The sequence below is a fragment of the Lissotriton helveticus genome, chromosome 2_1 (genome assembly GCF_964261635.1).
Source record: "Lissotriton helveticus chromosome 2_1, aLisHel1.1, whole genome shotgun sequence".
Classification (NCBI taxonomy): domain Eukaryota; kingdom Metazoa; phylum Chordata; class Amphibia; order Caudata; family Salamandridae; genus Lissotriton; species Lissotriton helveticus.
Genome location: NC_136059.1, coordinates 667,524,805 through 667,542,672, shown reverse-complemented (window position 1 = coordinate 667,542,672; position 17,868 = coordinate 667,524,805). Strand labels below are relative to the sequence as shown.

The window sequence follows — 17,868 nt, the reverse complement described above, 5'->3', positions numbered from 1 at the left end:
CCTGTTTTGTCTTGTCTCACCTGAGACGCGCGACCCACGCGCTGGCCGTTTGCAGAGCTGCGGTCATTCTGCTTTTGCTTCAGGGGGCTTCGCCCTCGATTTCTGCTGCCTGCTGGGTCTGGCGGTGCTGGCCTGGAGTGCGCAAGCCTTTCCTCACCGCGTCTCGGAGTAGCGGTGCACTCTTCGGCGGATGGGCGGACAGGGTCCGGGTGACGGAGTCACTGGCCCTGTGTGGCTGGGGCTGTGTTTCCGGTTCGGGAGGCCGGAATGGGAGACGGCTGCTGTCGGGAGGACTGGTGATCCTCGGCTGGCTGTTTCTGGTGCCCCGTTACAGTAAGAGCCTCGTGTGAGGTCGTTTTTATTTCTTTTTTGTTGTTTTCTGCTTGTTTTTTCCTTTCTTGCTTCTCCTTCATTGGTTTCCTCCCAGTTTTTCATAAAAGTGCTTGCTTCGGCAGCACATATACTAAAAATTGGAACGATACAGAGAAGATTAGCATGGCCCCTGCGCAAGGATGACACGCAAATTCGTGAAGCGTTCCATAAAAAAATATATATATCTTATTGGCTTTGTCGCCATTCCGCCCGGCTGGGGCACCATTCGTACTCCTATCCCCAGGTCTCTGGCCAAGCGGGAGGGTCTTCTGGAGGGGGTTCTGGATCTTCCGTCAAAGAAGGCAATTGTTACGGTCCCTCTGGCGCAGTGGGGTCAGGGATGTTATTCCATTTTGTTTCTGGTCCAGAAGGTGTCAGGGGGATTCCGGCCAGTTCTGGACCTCAAGAGGGTGAATGGTTTGGGTTCGGACCGTTCACTTCAAGATGGTGACCTTGCAGTCCATCATTCCGTTGGTGGGGGTCCGGGACTTCATGACGTCTATCGATTTACAGGACGCCACACCTTCATGTTCCAGTGGCTCAGGCTCATCAGCAGTTTCTGCGTTTTGCGATTGGCGACTCCCAATTCCAGTGTGCGGTTTTGCCATTCGGGCTGAAGTCCGCTCCTCGGGTCTTCACCAAGCTTTTGGCTCCGTTGGTGGCCCTGGTCCACTGTCGGGGAATATTTCTTTATCCTTACCTGGACGATTGGTTAATTCATGCTCCCTCGTTCCGGTTGGCTCTCAGTCACACAGAGGTGGTTTGGCCATTTTGAGGGGGCACGGATTTCTTATCAATGTGGGAAAGTCGTTCCTTGTTCCGTCCCAAGATCGTCTCTTCATTGGGGCTCGGTTTCGGACAGATTTGGGGGTTGTCACTCTGCCCGAGGCTCGGTGGACAAGATTCATTCTCACATCCTGTCTCTTCTGTCCGGCCCGGTTCAGGTGGCAGCTCGTTGGCTCCAGGTTCAGTGCGATATGGCGGCCACGGTTTTTCTGGTTCCGTGGGCCAGGTTTCATTTGCACACTCTGATGGCTCATGTTCTGGCGCATTGGTCTCCCCATTGTCTCCCCCTCTCTTCTCCGATCCCGGTATCCCCTCAGATCAGGAGGGCTCTGGGTTGGTGGCTGGTTCGAGGTCATCTGCTGAAGGGTGTCTCTCTCTCTCTTTCCTCCGGCTCCGGTTGTGGTTACCACGGATGCCAGCCTCTCGGGGTGGGGAGCCTGGTTGGGGGTTCATTGGTCCAGGGGCTTCTGGTCCCCCTCTCAGAGAAGGATATCGTCGAACTGGAGGGAGTTGGAGGCGGTCCGTTTGGCTCTGTTGGCCTTCTCCCAGTTTTTGCAGGGTTCCGTTGTTCTGGTCAGGACAGACAACGTCACTGCTTACGTGAACAGGCAGGGGGGACCAGGTCCTCCTCTCTGGCTCTAGTGGCGAGCCGGTTGTTTGTTTGGGCGGAATCTCATCTTTTGGCGCTCTCGGCGATCCATATTCAGAGGGTGTCCAATTCCCTTGCATATGCCCTCAGCAGGGCCATTCCGTCCTCTGTGTGTTTCTGCCTCCGTCGGGAGTTGTTTGTGGATCTGACGATACGTTGGGGTGTTCCGGTGGTGGACCTCTTTGCGAGTGTGGGCGATGCCATGGTGGCACGGTTTGTCTCCGGCAGTCGGGAGGGGTCGGCCTGGATGGTCTGTACCTCTTTCCTCCTTTCCCCCTTCTTCTCCGCTTCCTGCTGCGGGTCCGCTCCTTGTGGGCTTCTGTGATTCTGGTGGCTCCGGCTTGGCCTCGGGCCTCCTGGTTTCCTCTCCTGGTGGAGATGAGGTCGGAGATGGAGTGGTTGCTGCCTCTGTCTCCGCCCCCTTTGATCTTCCCGGTGTTGCAACAGGATGTTCTGGCCCGGATGCGCTTGGCGGCTTGGAGGTTGAATGCTTAGGTCTGCTGCGTAGAGGGGTTCTGGCTGGCTTGACCTCTACTCTGCAGACGGCTAGGCGCGCGTCGACCAACAAGTCTTACCTGCGGCACTGGCGTTCCTTCAGTCGGTGGTGTCTTGTCAAGGGTTTGGACCCTACTTCCTCTTCTTTGTTTGAGGTGATGCTGTTTCTCCAGGATGGTGCTGCCTTGGGATTGAAGGTTTCTTCCCTTTGTTTACAATGGGCTGCGATTAAGGCGTTTCGAAGCTCTTGGGGCAATCTCTCGGAGTCTGAGGGGTTGGTTGGTCGCCTTTTTAAGGGGTTGGGTAATGTTCTTCCTGCCCCTCGGCGGCATTTTCCCACCTGGGATCTGTCTCTTGTCTAGGACGCTTTGATGTCCCCTGCCTTTGAGCCCTTACTTTCTGTGGATCTGCACCTTTTGTCCTTTAAGAATTTCTTTTTGGTGGCCATTTCCTCTGCTCGCCGCCTAGGTGAACTGGGTGCTATTTCTTCCAAACACCCTTTTTGTTGAGTTTTTGAAGACAGGATTGTGTTGCGGCCGATTCTTTCCTTTCTTCCTAAGGTGGATTCTCAGTTCCACAGGCATCAGGAGTTGGTCCTTCCTTCCTTTTTTGATTCTCCGTCCTCGGAGTCTGAGGTGCGGCTGCACTCTTTGGATGTTCGGAGGGCTCTCCTGGTCTATTTGGAGCAGGTCGCTCCTTTCCGTCTCTCGGATTCCCTTTTTGTTAATTTTGGGCCTGTGAATCGGGTTTGCGTCCTTCTACTCCTTCCTTGAGTCGTTGGGTTTGGTCTCTGATTTCTTTGGCGTACAGGGAAGTGGGGCACCTTTCTCCTTTGGGGGTTCAGGGTTGTTCCACTCGGTCCATGGCTGCGTCCTGTGCGGAGGTCCAAGGGGCTTCCATTTCTGAGATTTGACGGGCTGCCACCTAGGCTTCACCGTTGACCTTTGCCTCATTACAGGATTGGCCAGGAGGTTGACTGTGCTGATGTCTTTGGGCACAGGGTTCTTTCCACTATGGTTCCTGAATAGTGTTTTTTCCTTGTTTGCTGTGTTTTTTAATAAACCTGTTTTTGCATACCTTCTTTTGTTGTCCTGTTTGGCTTTGTACTTCTCATTGCTTAAGGAAGGGAAGCGAGAGAGGGACGATGAGGTAAAGCCTCAATTACTTACCGGTAATTGCATTACTCTGAGTCCTACTCCCTCGCTTCCCTTACTTACATCCCTCCCTCCCTCCCTCCCTGTTGGTCCAGGCCAACCTTTTGGTATAGTTTTGGGCTATGTGGTATTACAGGAGGTGTGTGGGGGCTGGGGGCTTCTTATAGTCCCCACGTGATAAATCATGTGGGTATGGGTGTCTGGTGAGGCAGGGATGCCTCTTATTGCGTAAGAAGGGGAAGCGAGGGAGTAGGACTCAGAGTAATGCAATTACCGGTAAGTAATTGAGGCATTGCGCATTTTTCAAGGTGTGTGTCATAACAGCAATTACAGATTCAGCACATTTTTTGTTATTTATGCAACATTAATAATGCCTACATTTGCCTTCTTGAGAGGCAGCCTGGAGAGTGAATTTTGGATAAATTACTAGTATTTTGAACACAAATATAGGTTTCCCATTTTATTTTTTACTATAATATTTTGTGAATTTGTTAAAACTTCTTGTTTGTGGATTTGTCATGGCAAGTCAACTGTAACCATGCCAAATCAGTTAATTACTACAAAAGCCCGGAAAATATAATAAGATGGCAAAGATGGTTTAGATCTTTTGAAAATTATATCATTGCTATTGACGCTAAGGATTACTCCTCTGAAAGAAAAAATGGGTTTTTATTTAGTTTACTGGATGATTTTGGGCAAAACATTTTTGCTAAGCTACCAGAAGATGATCCACCAGCTGGTCCATTTATTCCATGGGTTGTCTATACAGAGGCAACTAAACGTCTAGAAAAAAGATTTATTGAGCAATCCAGCGTTATTCTTGAGAAGAAACAGTATGCAGATGAGAGTGAGGAGCACATATCAAATTTATAAATTTTAGCTTGGAAATGTACATATTGAGAAAACATAGATACCTACCCTAAGGGATCAGTCTGGTCTAACCATTGTAGGAATATCCAAGAACACTTACTGGCCTACAGGGATCCCACACTTTCTTTGTTAGAATATGTCTTTATTAGCTGTTCAGTTCACATACTTGTATGTAGTTAAAAGATCCGTAGTCCAATTAGTAAATCAATAGCAGGTCAATTTTGTTGGATGCACATAGCCAAGTAATATATATTCTATGTCGCCTGCCTGTCAGCTGTGTGCGTGCTTTCGTTTCAATCTGCTCCATGACCACCATATATCGTGCCGCAAACTACTGCCCTATACATCATCATAATCTTTATTCGATCTTAGAAATAAAATTATAAAAGAGAAATCAATTAAAAAGAGAAAAAATTGACATCCAATATTCACATTTGCTCTAAAACCCCCAAAAGAGAACACACAAGAATTAACCAACTGTAGCTGAATTTAAGAATTGTAAATACATTAAAGCTAGCCTGACTTGAGTAAAATTCATTGATTTTAAAATTAGTCGCAAAAACGTAAGTTGTAGGTTATTATGCTTTCAGTCAAACCATAACAATATGTATTGTGGAATTAACCGAGACGTTGTCACAGTTAAATAGGGGCAATTTGGAATCCTTCAAACAGCTATGATTAAAGAAGCCTAATTGCAGGAATAAATTCAGCCTAAAATAAATCAATATATGCCGCTGATGGCGTGTCATATTCCAAGTCAAATAGGGTTGTAAATTACTAACAGTTTTCACTAAGATCGCATGTCGGACTGAAAGTTTCAATATTGCAGAGTACTCCTGGTCCACTGCCGTCTTGCCCACAAATGCTACAGCAACCCATTTGTGATCAGAGCTAACTATGCTGCTGGGATTAGCATATAAATTGGGTCTCCCTAAAAACATCATATTATGGGAGATATAAGCCAGCCACGATATCAGAAAAGGCTTATCCAATTTAAAACAATCCTGCAATATTAATCTATTAAAACCAAGTTCCTCCTTTGTCCAAATTGATAGCCAACGTTTTGAGGGGCAAAGTCGGACTGGTCGATGATATAACCTAATCCCAGTTCTTCATGGACGATTTCATAGGGTACACTTTGTAGGACTCCCAAGAGGCCCCTTAAAATTTTATTTTCTGCTACTTGAATCAGGGCGACCGGGCAATAGCCTCATATTCCACTGCCATAACTCGCTAGTGGGACACACATAGCCCTGAAGATTTCCAAGACGGATTTAATGTGGGTGCCCCACAGCTGGTGTGAGAAATCGCCAATGCTAAACGTGGCTCTATTGAAAGACATCACGTTCAGAGTAATGAGTGGGTGCCAGTTTAGACCAGAGTCCAGCTGGACCACTAAATATCTGAACTTATCTACCTGACTGACGTGGTGTCCATCTACTACAAATTTCATAGTGATTTGAAAAGTTGGTAGAAAGGTCAAGGCTGTTCATAAAATCAATTAAAAGGTTAAGAAGTTTTTGTAAACCCTTCGCTGTTTGGGCAATTAAAACTGTTTCATCTGCATAAAGCAGGGCCGGTATAGAACGGCCTCCTGTTTTGGGCATATCCACACCCTGGTCTGTCATAGCTTGTTCTATTTTATTAATATAAAAAATAAATAAAAATGGTGCTAAAATATGTATGTATTTATGTATGTATTTAATGCTTGTTAATGTGGCGGCCGTAAAACTAAAACCGCGGACGCCCATCCTCACTCTGTTTATCCTGGGGATCCTCACCAGGAATGCAGAGGAGGATCTTAAAGGTCTGGCTGCTTGATACCAGGAAAAAAGGTTTTGAAGTGGTATCGGTCCTAGTCTGTGCAGAGCCCTAAACACAAGACAAAGAGCTTTAAAAGCGATCCTCTGCTGGACCGGTAGCCAATGAAGGTCAGCTAGAGCTGTAGATGAAGAAGCGGACCGTGGTCGAGAAAGCCAGTTTAGTTTTAGCGGCCATATTCTGAATCCTTTGCAACTTTAGGATCAAGGTCTTGGGAGCTCCCAGAAGTAGTGCGTTGCAGTAGTCTAACCTACTGAGGATGGAACTACGCACTACCTCGGCTCTGGCTCCTCGGGGAAAGATTGGCAGAATTTTACGTAGGGCGCGAAGCAGGCCCATACATGTCGCTGTCGTCCTATTTACAGAAGCATCGAGCTGCAAATTGGGTTCAAACAGAACTCCTAAATTGCGAGCCGATTCTGCAGCTTCCACTGAACCCGGGATGGAAGTCGGCCAAAAATCGTCCGGTAATACGCGTGGAAGACGGTCTGAACAGTGGAGCACCTCCGTTTTTGATCCATTAAATTGGAGTGAGTTGGCTCGCAACCAGGCTGCTGTAGCCGACATACAACGGTGAAAAGTGTCCCTTGAAATTGTCTCTGATCCTTCCAATGAAAAGATCAACTGAGTGTCATCGGCATAATTGATGACTGATATGCCGAATGACTATCAGTTCAACCAGAGGTCAGAGATATAGGTTAAAAAGGATCGGGCTAATCGCCGACCCTTGAGGGACTCCTTGATTCACCAGTCGTGTGGATGATCGAAAGGGTGGAAGTGCCACAGCTTGTTGTCTGTTATCAAGATAGGATGTGAGCCAGTTTAGAGCCAGACCGCACACTCCCACGTTTCGAAGACGGTCAAGTAAAACTTCCTGGTCTACCGTGTCGAACGCGGCCGACATGTCATGCAGCACCAGAAATGCTGACTTGCCCCTGTCGACACGCGTCCGTAGATCGTCCAACACGGTGACCAATGCGGTCTCGGTACCATGGGCCGGTCTGAAGCCAAATTGGGCCGCATCCAGACAGAGATTTATTTCTAGGAAGTTATACAATGCTCTCGTGACCCACCTCTCGAGAATTTTAATCGCGAACGGTAGAAGCGATATAGGGCGATAGTTGGCCACACAGAGGGTCCAGAGAAGCCTTTTTTAGCAGGGGAGTTACAATTGCCAACTTCCAGCTGTCTGGGACTGATGCTGTGGTCAGTGATTGGCAGCAGATGGAATGAAGAGGTGGAAACAACTCATCTTGAAATGCCTTCCAGATCTTATGGGGCATAGGATCAAGTGGTGACCCTGAAGATACGCCATTGGCCAAGACACGAAATTCCTCTAACGAGGGAGTAGGAAAACAGGACAGCCGAGAGGAAACTTCCTTGATGTTATCCAGGTGCACGGAAGGATCCAAAGGGGGAGACAAAGACGGCGCAGCCTGTCCGGATGCTGTAAGACCCGTCAAAATGGTCCTGATTTTCTCCTCAAATGCGAGGTCCAGCGAATCACATAATACCTGTGAAGCCGGAGTAGTTGGCACTGTACAGGACGGGTTGGATAAGTTATTAACCAACCTAAACAGGGTCTGAGATTTATTGGAAGCCTTCGCCAAGGTATCTTCAAAGAACTTAGCTTTTGCATGTCTTAGCTGGGCCTTATATTCCTGCAGGGTCGCTTTATACGCTACCCTATCCTGCTCCTTAAACCCTCTCCTCCAGGTACGTTCCGCCTGTTTACAGCGGAGCTTATGCTGTCCAAGTTCTTCAGTGAACCAGGCATTGGCTCCTCTAGGCCTGTCCCTCACCCTTCGCAGCGGGGCCAGCTCATCCAAAGCTGTTAAGATGTGCTGGCAAAGGGTTGCATAGCTCTTGTCCACAGTATCCTCTATTGAGAAGGTTTCAGGCAGTAATGTAGGTCGAATCGGCTCCCTAAGAAGGCGATTCCATTGTCGATTGAATTTCATACCACCCGAGTTGCTAAGTTTTAATAGAGCAGGCATCACAAAAGACATAGTGATCAGTGAATGATCGGTCCAGCACTGATCCACAACCTCTTCCACTATAACCAGATCTTTATCGGCGAATACCAGGTCCAAAATATGCCCTTTAGCATGGGTAGATGATAAAACCAGCTGTGCAAGATGAATATTGCTGCACGCTTGACAGAGTTCTCTAAAGGCCAAATCATGAGGACCGGAAGGCCAAAGGTTAAAATCACCCAATACTAAAAATTTAGAATGGGAGTTAGAAAGGTCGTAGATCAGGTCAACTAGCGTTTGAAGAGCCGTTGTGGTAGAAAAAGGAGGTCTGTAGCAAAGTAAACCTGCTACCAAGGTACCGCCCTGGGCCGCAATGGAGAAGCCCATGAGCTCAAATCCTAACACCTCTTACCACCAAATCTGTAAGGGAATACAGCCATGACAAGCCCCACGCAGCAGTTTACAGTGCTCAGTGCTTTACCCGTTAGGGCCGAACCTGACACTAGCAGAGAGATCTTTGTGCAATTCATACTGAAATTTGATTAATGCAGTCTACACCCATCAGAGCCATCATGGACCATAGTTTGGAATGGTTAACTCTGTTGAAGGCAGAGCTGTAGTTCATGAAGCCAAACGAATTGCCTCCTTCTTGACATTGGTGTACTTGCAAATATATAAAAGGTTCAGATTGTGCTCGATAGTACCCCAACCTGACCTAAACCCATACTGTAGGGTGGTTAGAAAGCCTCCCTCCTCCGTCCAATCTGGGAGACTATATAGTAGAATCTGACCAGTAATTTTCACCTCTGAGTTGATTAGAGAAATGGCCCGGACACAAGCAGGGTCTGATCTTTTGCCCTTTTAAAAACAGGGACTATTATTGATTGAGACCAATTTAGTGGAAGACGTCCGTTGACTACTGAGTCTAAATGCAACATTAACAAGGGAGCCCACGGGGAGGAGCTTCGCGCGCTTCCGAGATGGCTGCGTGAGCACAGGGCTCCCGAGACCCTCGCCACCTCCCGCATTTATCCTGAATCATATCCTGCTTACGATGACAGGTTATTGAAGACGCAACCCAGCTGATATAATAGCTGCTTTCAGAAATTGATTTGGACTCCGGGAACCGCAACTACGACACTTTGAACTTTTGCGGCCTGCCCACGGAGTGACCCGGGGCTCGAGTTGTTAAAGTGCCCAGGCAGTAATTCAACAACGGCTGGCGGATCCCCGACTGCGGCCTCGAGTTGACTTTCGGTTTCGTTTTTGGGTCTTTGCCTTCTTCCATCTTGAGACTGTTCCTGGTGGCTTTGGTTGCAACCGGACCCCATGTATCCTGTGTAAGTCGATGACAGCGCATGTATGACCGCTGCGCTACGACTGCTGAAACCCGCTTTTGGAGACTTCAGCGAGGAACTGGATGAACCATTTTCACCAGGTCTCAAACGCTTATTGGGGGCCTGCCGCCCAATATGGCGAGCAAGCCTGATAGCGAGAAACGCAAAACCAAGACCCCTCACCGAGGGGGTGCCATTCAAACCAATGTTATGGATCGCTATACCCAACTCAAGGGGTCCCCCGGTGGTACGAATAGAGCTCGGGGAGAGGCAAGCGACGACCCCGCCGTGTTGGCCGATCTAACACTGCAAGACGTCATGGGCGCCATTGCTGGTATAAAGACTTCCATTGGCCAGCAATATGAGGCTCTCGCCCTTGAGCTTGACACCGTGGCCATTGACGTCAACTTAATCAGAATGGACTTATCGAAGACTAACGAGAAGGTCAAATCCTTAGATTTGAAGACCCCCAGCCTCACGACTGATGTGTCCGACCTACAGACAGAGGTCTGCAATCTACGATCCTCCAATGATCTCTTTGCTTGTCGACTGGAGGATTTTGAGTCGGGCGAGACGCAATAATGTACGCATTATTGGGGTCCCTGAAAATTCCGAAGAACCCCCTACAGATCTCCTTGTTGAAGACCTCATCCTCACCCACCTTGCTCCCAAAGGCCTGAGTAAATTCTTTGCGGTGGAACGTGCACACAGAGTGCCGGGTGGGAAGCCAAAGCCGGGTGCCCCACCGCGGCCGATCATCGCCAGAATTTTCAACTTTAGGAATAGAGACGCTATCCTGCAGGCATCACGGGCGGGCGGCCCTATGAAGTTTGAGAACACCACGGTGAGCAAAGGATGGGGTTTCAAGGGGAGAAGCGGTGACTGAGGGACATGGGTTTGAAATATGCGATGCTTTTCCCAGCCCGGCTACCTGTTGAATATGAGGATCGGACGTTTTTCTTTGATCGCCCAGAGAGGGCGAGTGACTGGCTTGATACATTGCCTGCGCAACGAGATCGCACGGAACATTCTGGTGGAGCTGAAGGTGGCCTATCTGAGCAGGAATGAGCGGTGGTTCCCGGATTCCGGACATTGTGTATAATATATCACTGTGGTTTGATGACTTTTTTTATATTTGCGAGACTTATGTGCACACCCTGGGGTGGCGGGGTGTGGTGCTACAATTGTTGAAACGCCTCTCCTCTGATGTAGTATTATTGCAAGAGACACATTTGATTGGAAACACTTGTTACGCTATGAATCGGCGAGGATATCGCCTTGCCGTACACTCTGGTTTCACCACGGGTTCCAGGGGGGTGGGTATTCTAATCAGGAACTCTCTTCCCCTGGAGGTAGACGACATAATCCTTGACGACAGGGGGCGTTATGCTGCCCTCACTGGTAGGTGGGAGGGGAAGACCATCTCGCTGCTTTCTGTATATGTCCCCCCTGGTCTGCAAACCTCGACATTCGCTGATTTGGGACGGGTGGTTCTGGGGCTTCCGAATGGTATCCTGGTGATGGGTGGAGATTTTAATTCTGTTGTCTCTGGTAGAGAGGACCGTCCTCCCCCCAGGGATCTTGCAAGATCACAGTCATGGTTGAGTGGCTTTCTAGAGATGCTGGGATTGATAAACTGCTGGAGGTTGATGCATCCAGGACAGGCGCAGTATACCTTCCACTCTGGTGCCCACGGTAGTCTCTCCAGATTGGACTATGTCTTGATGCCGGCAGCACAGGCCTCGTCAGTTAGGGAGATTAGACATCTGGCTCGGGGTATTTCGGACCACTCCCCTCTATGGCTTCAGATGGACGCGATTGCGGGTGCCGAGGGTCGGGTGGCCCCAATCAATCCCTGGTATCTTCATAACCCCAAAACCCGTGCTGGGCTGGTTAAGTCTCTGGATCAGTACTTTGCTGAGAATGAGGGTCGGTGTCCTCTTCTGTTTCATTGTGGGAGGCGTTTAAGACAGTTCTCCATGGACAGGCCTTATCCTTAATTACTTGTGCTAAGAAAAGCCAAAATGAGGCGGTGGTCCGACTCAAGACCGAAATTACTGAGTTAGAAAGGGATTTAGATTTGGGTATTACTCGTGACAGGGTTCATGTCCTCAGTCTCAAACAATCTGATTATAGGGCTTTGGTAACCGACGCCGCTAAAGTTATGAGTAGAGAGCAACAGGGACGGCTGTATGATGTAGGGGATAAAGCTGGAAAACTAATTGCATGGTTGGATAGGAAGGAGAGAACGAGTCGTGTGGTTCCAGTGATTGAGAGACCTGATGGAGTGCGGGTGACTGACCCTGTTGAGATTGTCGAGTGTTTCGCTGAACATTTTCGGGGGGTGTATTCCCCAGTGTCTGACAGACCTGAGGAGAACTCCCATTTGTTGTTGAGAGACATCGCGGTGCCTTGCCTGTCGGATTCGGATCGGGAATTGATGGACGCGGCACTTTCGGTTGAGGAGGTAGCTCTTGCTATTTGCTCTCTTCGTTGGGGAAAGGCTATGGGCCCCAATGGTATTCCGATCGAGCTTTACAAGTTGCATCCAGACAGAATAGCTCCGTATCTTCGTGATATGTTCTTGGAATCGCGAGATATCGGCTCCCTTCCTTGTGATCAGCGTCTTGCAACCATCGTGGTGATTCATAAGGAGGGGAAGCTGCGGGAACGCTGCGCGTCCTACAGACCCATATCGCTTCTGAATGCGGAGCCGAAGATTCTCGCGAAGTTGCTGGCGAACCGTTTGATCAATGTTGTTAGTGACCCGATTCATCCGGACCAGTCCGGGTTCATCCCACATCGCAATACAGCACTGAATCTGAGGCGCTTGCATGGTGTCCTCGCGAGAGCGACGTATCTTCGTGAGCCGGCCATCTTGGCTTCCCTGGACGCTATGATGGCCTTCGACACTGTGGATTGGCCGTACCTATGGGCCGCTCTTGCGAAGTTTGGTTTTGGCCCTGGCTTCATCGGCTGGGTGAAACTTCTGTATGAGGAACCATTGGAGCAGATCGGGGTGAATGGTCGGGTGTTTAGCCCCTTTGTTCTTGGGAGGGGTACATGGCAGGGATGCCCATTGTCTCCGCTTCCCTTTGCCCTTGCCTTGGAGCCTCTAGCTGCATGGTTGCGCTGGGAGCCGTCGATGAGGCATTCAGTGGACCCCAGACTTTGAAGATCGCATATCGCTTTATGCGGATGCCATCTTGTTATACCTCACTTCGCCTCAGAAGTCGCTAAACGTATTGTTTGATGTTCTAAATTCATTCGGGCGAAACTCTGGCCTTGTGATTAATTGGACCAAGTCTTGCATATATGTGCTCACAGGTGGCGTCCCTCCTCTAACGCGCGGATGTCCCATTCAGGTGACGCAGATTGGTTTTAAGTATCTGGGAGTTTTTATAACTTTAGACCCCGTGGTTAGATATGACTGTAACCTGCTTCCTCCGCTTCAACGGTTACGATCTGACATTGTAGGCTGGCGCAAGTTGCCACTGTCCCCCTCGGGCGTGCGGCTCTTTTTAAAATGATGTCCTTGCCGCGTTTTTTATACGCGCTCAAGAACACGTTTGACGTAATTCCGGCAAATTATTTCTGGGAGGTGGAGAGTTTGCAGAGGCAGTTGATATGGGATGGGCGTTCATGTATCGCCCTTCCCAAACTTACGCTTCCCTGGTATGACGGCGGTATTGCTCTTCCGGATATCAGGCGATATTATTGGGCCTCAACTGGGCGCGATTAACCACGGAATGTACGGTCCAGCGTTAAATCCTGCGTTTGAGATGGATAAGTGGCAGCTACCGGGTGGGGATTATAACAGAGCGCTCTACTCCAGATCTGGTGGCCGGGAACTTTCGGGACCTACCAAGATAGCGGTACGAGTGTGGAACTGTGCGAATGCGGCAATGGGATGGAAGGATAGACTGACTCTGGCGACCCCGCTCTATGCGTCTGAAAGATTAGGTAACCTGTGGAAGACGAAAGGGTTCGAGAAGTGGGATATGATTGGTATCTGTAGGGTTGGTGATCTCTGGGTTAAGGTCAGGATTAAGACTTTTGCAGTGCTGAAGGCGGAATACGAGCCTAGTAGCAGGGAATTTTTTCGTTATGCACAGATTTACCACGCGTTGAAATCAGCTTTCCCTGCGGGGACTGACATCCCGGAATCCTCCCCTTTGGAAGATCGAGTGCTTGATGGATATGTGCCCGACAGCACTATTTCTTTGATATATAAGAAATTGATTAACGATCGCTCGGACCTGCTGACGCAACTAAGGGAGGTCTGGACTATAGACGGTTTAGTATTAGATGACAAGGATTGGCAGTCGGCGGTGTCCTCCCCAAGGAGGTGGCGATTCCGGCCCGTCTCCGACTAGTCCAGCTTAAGATCCTACATCGAATTTACGTGACTGGCCCTCGCTTGATTCGTATGGGTTACTCTGTGGATGGTTTATGTAAACGTGGTTGTGGTCTACTCGCCACTATCCTTCACATAATTTGGGAGTGTCCGGAGTTGGTCGCGTTCTGGAATCGAGTGCATGCTGTGATGAGAGGTTACGGGTGTCGCGCTGTCGCCTGAGGCAAGGTGTTGTCTGTTGAATGTGTGGGAGCCGAATGACTATGATGTGGCGCAGACGCGATGGGCAACCCTGGGTAACATGATTGCCAAGAGACATTGCGCAGCTGTGGGGTTCCCAAAGGCCACCCACGGTCTCGGCATGGAAGGAGAGGATGGACTGGTGTATGTTTAGAGAGAAGACGGTATACGTGGTGCAGGGCAGACCTAGGAAATGGGGTAAAATTTGGGGCCAGTGGAACTCCTACAGAGGAGATATATGAACGCCCCCCCTTCCGGAGATTCCGAATGTCCCTCTTTCTCCCTGATCCGACATTCCAAGACTTGTTTAGCTTTCATGTCATTAGAATCAAGTCTCTCCCCTGCTACCCCCCCCTTTTGTATTAATGATTTTGTATTATGTTGTACTGCATTTTCCTTCCTCCTTGAACACGCACCTAACTGTATTGTTTCTCTGCCTTGTCGGTTTGTTTTTTATTTACAATAAAAAGAGTTATAAAAAAAAAAAAAAAAACAAGGGAGCCCACAAGTTTATATAAGTTTTGAAAAAAACCCTAGTACCTCGTCAGGCCTTGGGTGCTTTATTTGATGGTAGTCGAGAAACAACTGCTGTGACCTCAGTTAATTGAAAAACAATTTGCTGATCACTTCTCCTGTCCTTCAGTTCTCCATTCTCAACCTCTGAGCTATAGATGGCATTAAAGTGATCAACCCAGGCTTGTGATGTAATAGTGCAAGCCTGGTTAGAAAGAGAATCTAAAAAGGGGACAGTTAACCACTCTTCAGAAAGAGGTACGGTCTCACTGTAAGCTAGGGGTTAGTAACTTATCCCAGGCCTCCTCTTTAAGCTGGGCTTTACGATCCTTACAGGCTAATCTATATGCAGCCCTAGCTCTTCTACCGTCTCCTGGCACCGGGGCGTCGCATGCAAAAGGCTCCAAAGATCCTTATGGGTTTTAGAAAATCGTCAGTCACACCATCTTACTTCAAAGATCACAGAGAGTATACCTGCTTTAAAGAGCGATGTTTTAATGATCCTGCTAATGTTTAAAAAGGACATTGTGATGCCCAGAGCTGACTCTTCTTCAGACAAACAGAAATAAAAATCGGCTCAACAAGTGGAAACCACATTTTTTATAATAACTGAGGGTTAATAGAAGCCCACCTCACCCTTCGTCCCTGATCAATCAGAGTGATTGCCTCTTGGTATAAAGGTGCTTCTTCAATCTATTTTTTATCCCAGTGAAAAACAGTCATCAGGGGATTATGACCACTCAGGTTGTGCCTTAAATCTTTACATTCTAAAAGAACTGAGGATAAGCAGAAAGAGGGAAGCAAACACAAGGAGATGAGGGACGGAGTGCTGAAACTTTTCAGACACTCATCACCAGTCACAGATCTGGGTTGAATCCATCATCATTCTTTAGCTCACTTGGCCACCTCAGTTCCAACACAGCTATATGCAAATCAGTCTTGACCCTGTGCCTCATGGGAACAGTCCAGTCTGAACTGCCAAGCCATGTCTTCCCTGGACCGGAAACAAGCATCCTGGGACCGGTTTCGGGCTAACACCCCTCATAATCCAGGCAAGCTTGAATCCAGTGGCAAAGTGAGTAAGGGACCCACGTCTGGGCATACCCTGCCAACTTACAGCGAACAAAGCAAACACAAGGAGAAGATGGACGGAGTGCTGAAACTTTTCAGACACTCACCCCCAGTCACAGATCTGGATGGAATCCATCATCGTTCTTTAGCTGAAAGAGACAAAAAGAGGCAAAAATATAATCAGTTACAGAACTATGCCCCCCTCCCCTTAAATGTTGGTATTCTCTCAGTCGGGTTCTCGTTATAAGGATCCATTAGGTTCATCAGGTTAAACTCGGAAATTGAACTGTTAGCAGTGTCAGCTTGGCAAATATGTTTAAAATGGACCAGGTTGATAAATGAGTGCCCCTTGCAGCGCGGTCTGTGTTTGTGAGAAGAGCGAGGAAACTGATTGGGGCTGATTTGAAAACCCCTCGGGAGGATTTGTGCATCCAGTGACCCTGTGAACTTGTGCCATCACCTCTCGTGTTTCCCGCTCCGCGGGAAACGCTCGCAGGAACAAAGACATTGGGGATAATTTCGGGAAAGGACTACGAGTCCCAGGAGGCTCAGCGGAGCTGTGATAATCACCTGCCATGCCCAGCATAGAGCACCAGGTGATTTCAATCACCACTGGACCGGCGCATCGTGGGAAAACCTTGCAGCGCGGTCTGTGTTTGTGAGAAGAGCGAGGAAACTTATTGGGGCTGATTTGAAAACCCCTCAGGAGGATTTGTGCATCCAGTGACCCTGTGAACTTGTGCCATCACCTCTCGTGTTTCCCGCTCCGCGGGAAACGCTCGCAGGAACAAAGACATTGGGGAGAATTTCGGGAAAGGACTACGAGTCCCAGGAGGCTCAGCGGAGCTGTGATAATCACCTGCCATGCCCAGCATAGAGCACCAGGTGATTTAAATCACCACTGGACCCGCGCATCGCGGGACGCGCGCAGGCGAAGCCCGGGCAAAGGGCGGGCCCTCTTAGGCCCTCAGAGGCCGTAGGAGGCTGGGCTGGGCCCACCCTTTTTCATTTGGCTATACTAGGAGCTAAGTAGAGTGGGTATTATTTGCTGCAAGCTCTAGTACCTATTGTCCGTATGAACATTGGTTGGCAAATTGCTCCTGTGCTCCAAGCTGTATGATAGTGTTTATTTTACTTTAGTAGATTGTGTTTAGATTGACTTGGGCACACTATCTATAAATGGCGACACCATCTACGAAAGATAGGCACTCACTGTCAGGGGGGGTTAACCAGCGAATAATGGATGACTTTTTGCTTAGGGTGAATGTGGGGACAGATAAGGAAATTGCTTTGGCAGAGCGAAGGGCGGATAGACGCCGTTCAATTGAAAGTATTAAAAATAGGAGAACACCCATAGGCTCACCAAAGCTCTTAATCTCCCCAATTCGTAGTATTTCCCCCGTTAAGGTGGTTAATGAGGTAACCCTAAATAATATTAGTATTCCACTACTTCTACAAGACAATACCCCTCCCCCAGTGGTAGCCATTAGTCTTAGTATAAATGATCTACATTTGGATAGTAGTCTGATTGTTGACACTGATCCCTTGCTGGATATATTGTCTACGCAAGTGGTCTCACCCATTATAGTAAAGGGACCAGGGAAAACACAGAAAACATATAGAGCCCAAGGTCCACCTCCTAAAAGAAGGAAAAAGAGGGGGGATTCTTAGTCTACAAAGAAGGTGCCTGTAAAAAATGGGGGCACTTGTATCAAACCGACCCCTAACACACCAGCATCTGCAACAAACCTGTCGGAAGAATATACACACGTTCAGTCAAATGATCCAGCTAGCTTAAATTTGTTGAGCTGCATAGAGAAATTATTAAGTTCATTTACGTTGCCACTAGTTGAAAGATTGAAGGGTTTAACTAGCCAAATGGAGAAGCTAGGAAAAGATGTAGGGGACATTAACGCAGCTATTACAAATTCCCCCAATAAGGAACTAATGTATAACCCCCCTGTATCACTATCAATTACAGCTGCCCAGAAGGGTACCAAAACCACGTCCTTACCCAAACCTAAACCCCGCAAAATATTAAATATTAACTCTGAATCATTAAACAGTGGGAATAGGGCTAAGAATACACAAGTAGGTGCAATCTCGGACACTCTAAGTAAAGGACCTATATTACAGGCAGCTACTAAAACACACATTGCAAAACCCGCAAATACAAATATCCCAAAACCCACAGAGCATCAAACAAGTATCAGGACACTTCCAGCTA

The 17,868-nt window shown here is 48.3% G+C and overlaps 1 non-coding gene across 1 annotated transcript; it reads left to right on the top strand.

Annotated features, from left to right (window-relative positions):
- Positions 1-439: 439 nt before the first annotated feature.
- On the top strand, positions 440-547 carry LOC144820552 (U6 spliceosomal RNA). Its single transcript, XR_013607841.1, has one exon. It is a non-coding gene; the product is annotated as a U6 spliceosomal RNA (small nuclear RNA).
- The last annotated feature ends 17,321 nt before the right edge of the window (positions 548-17,868 follow it).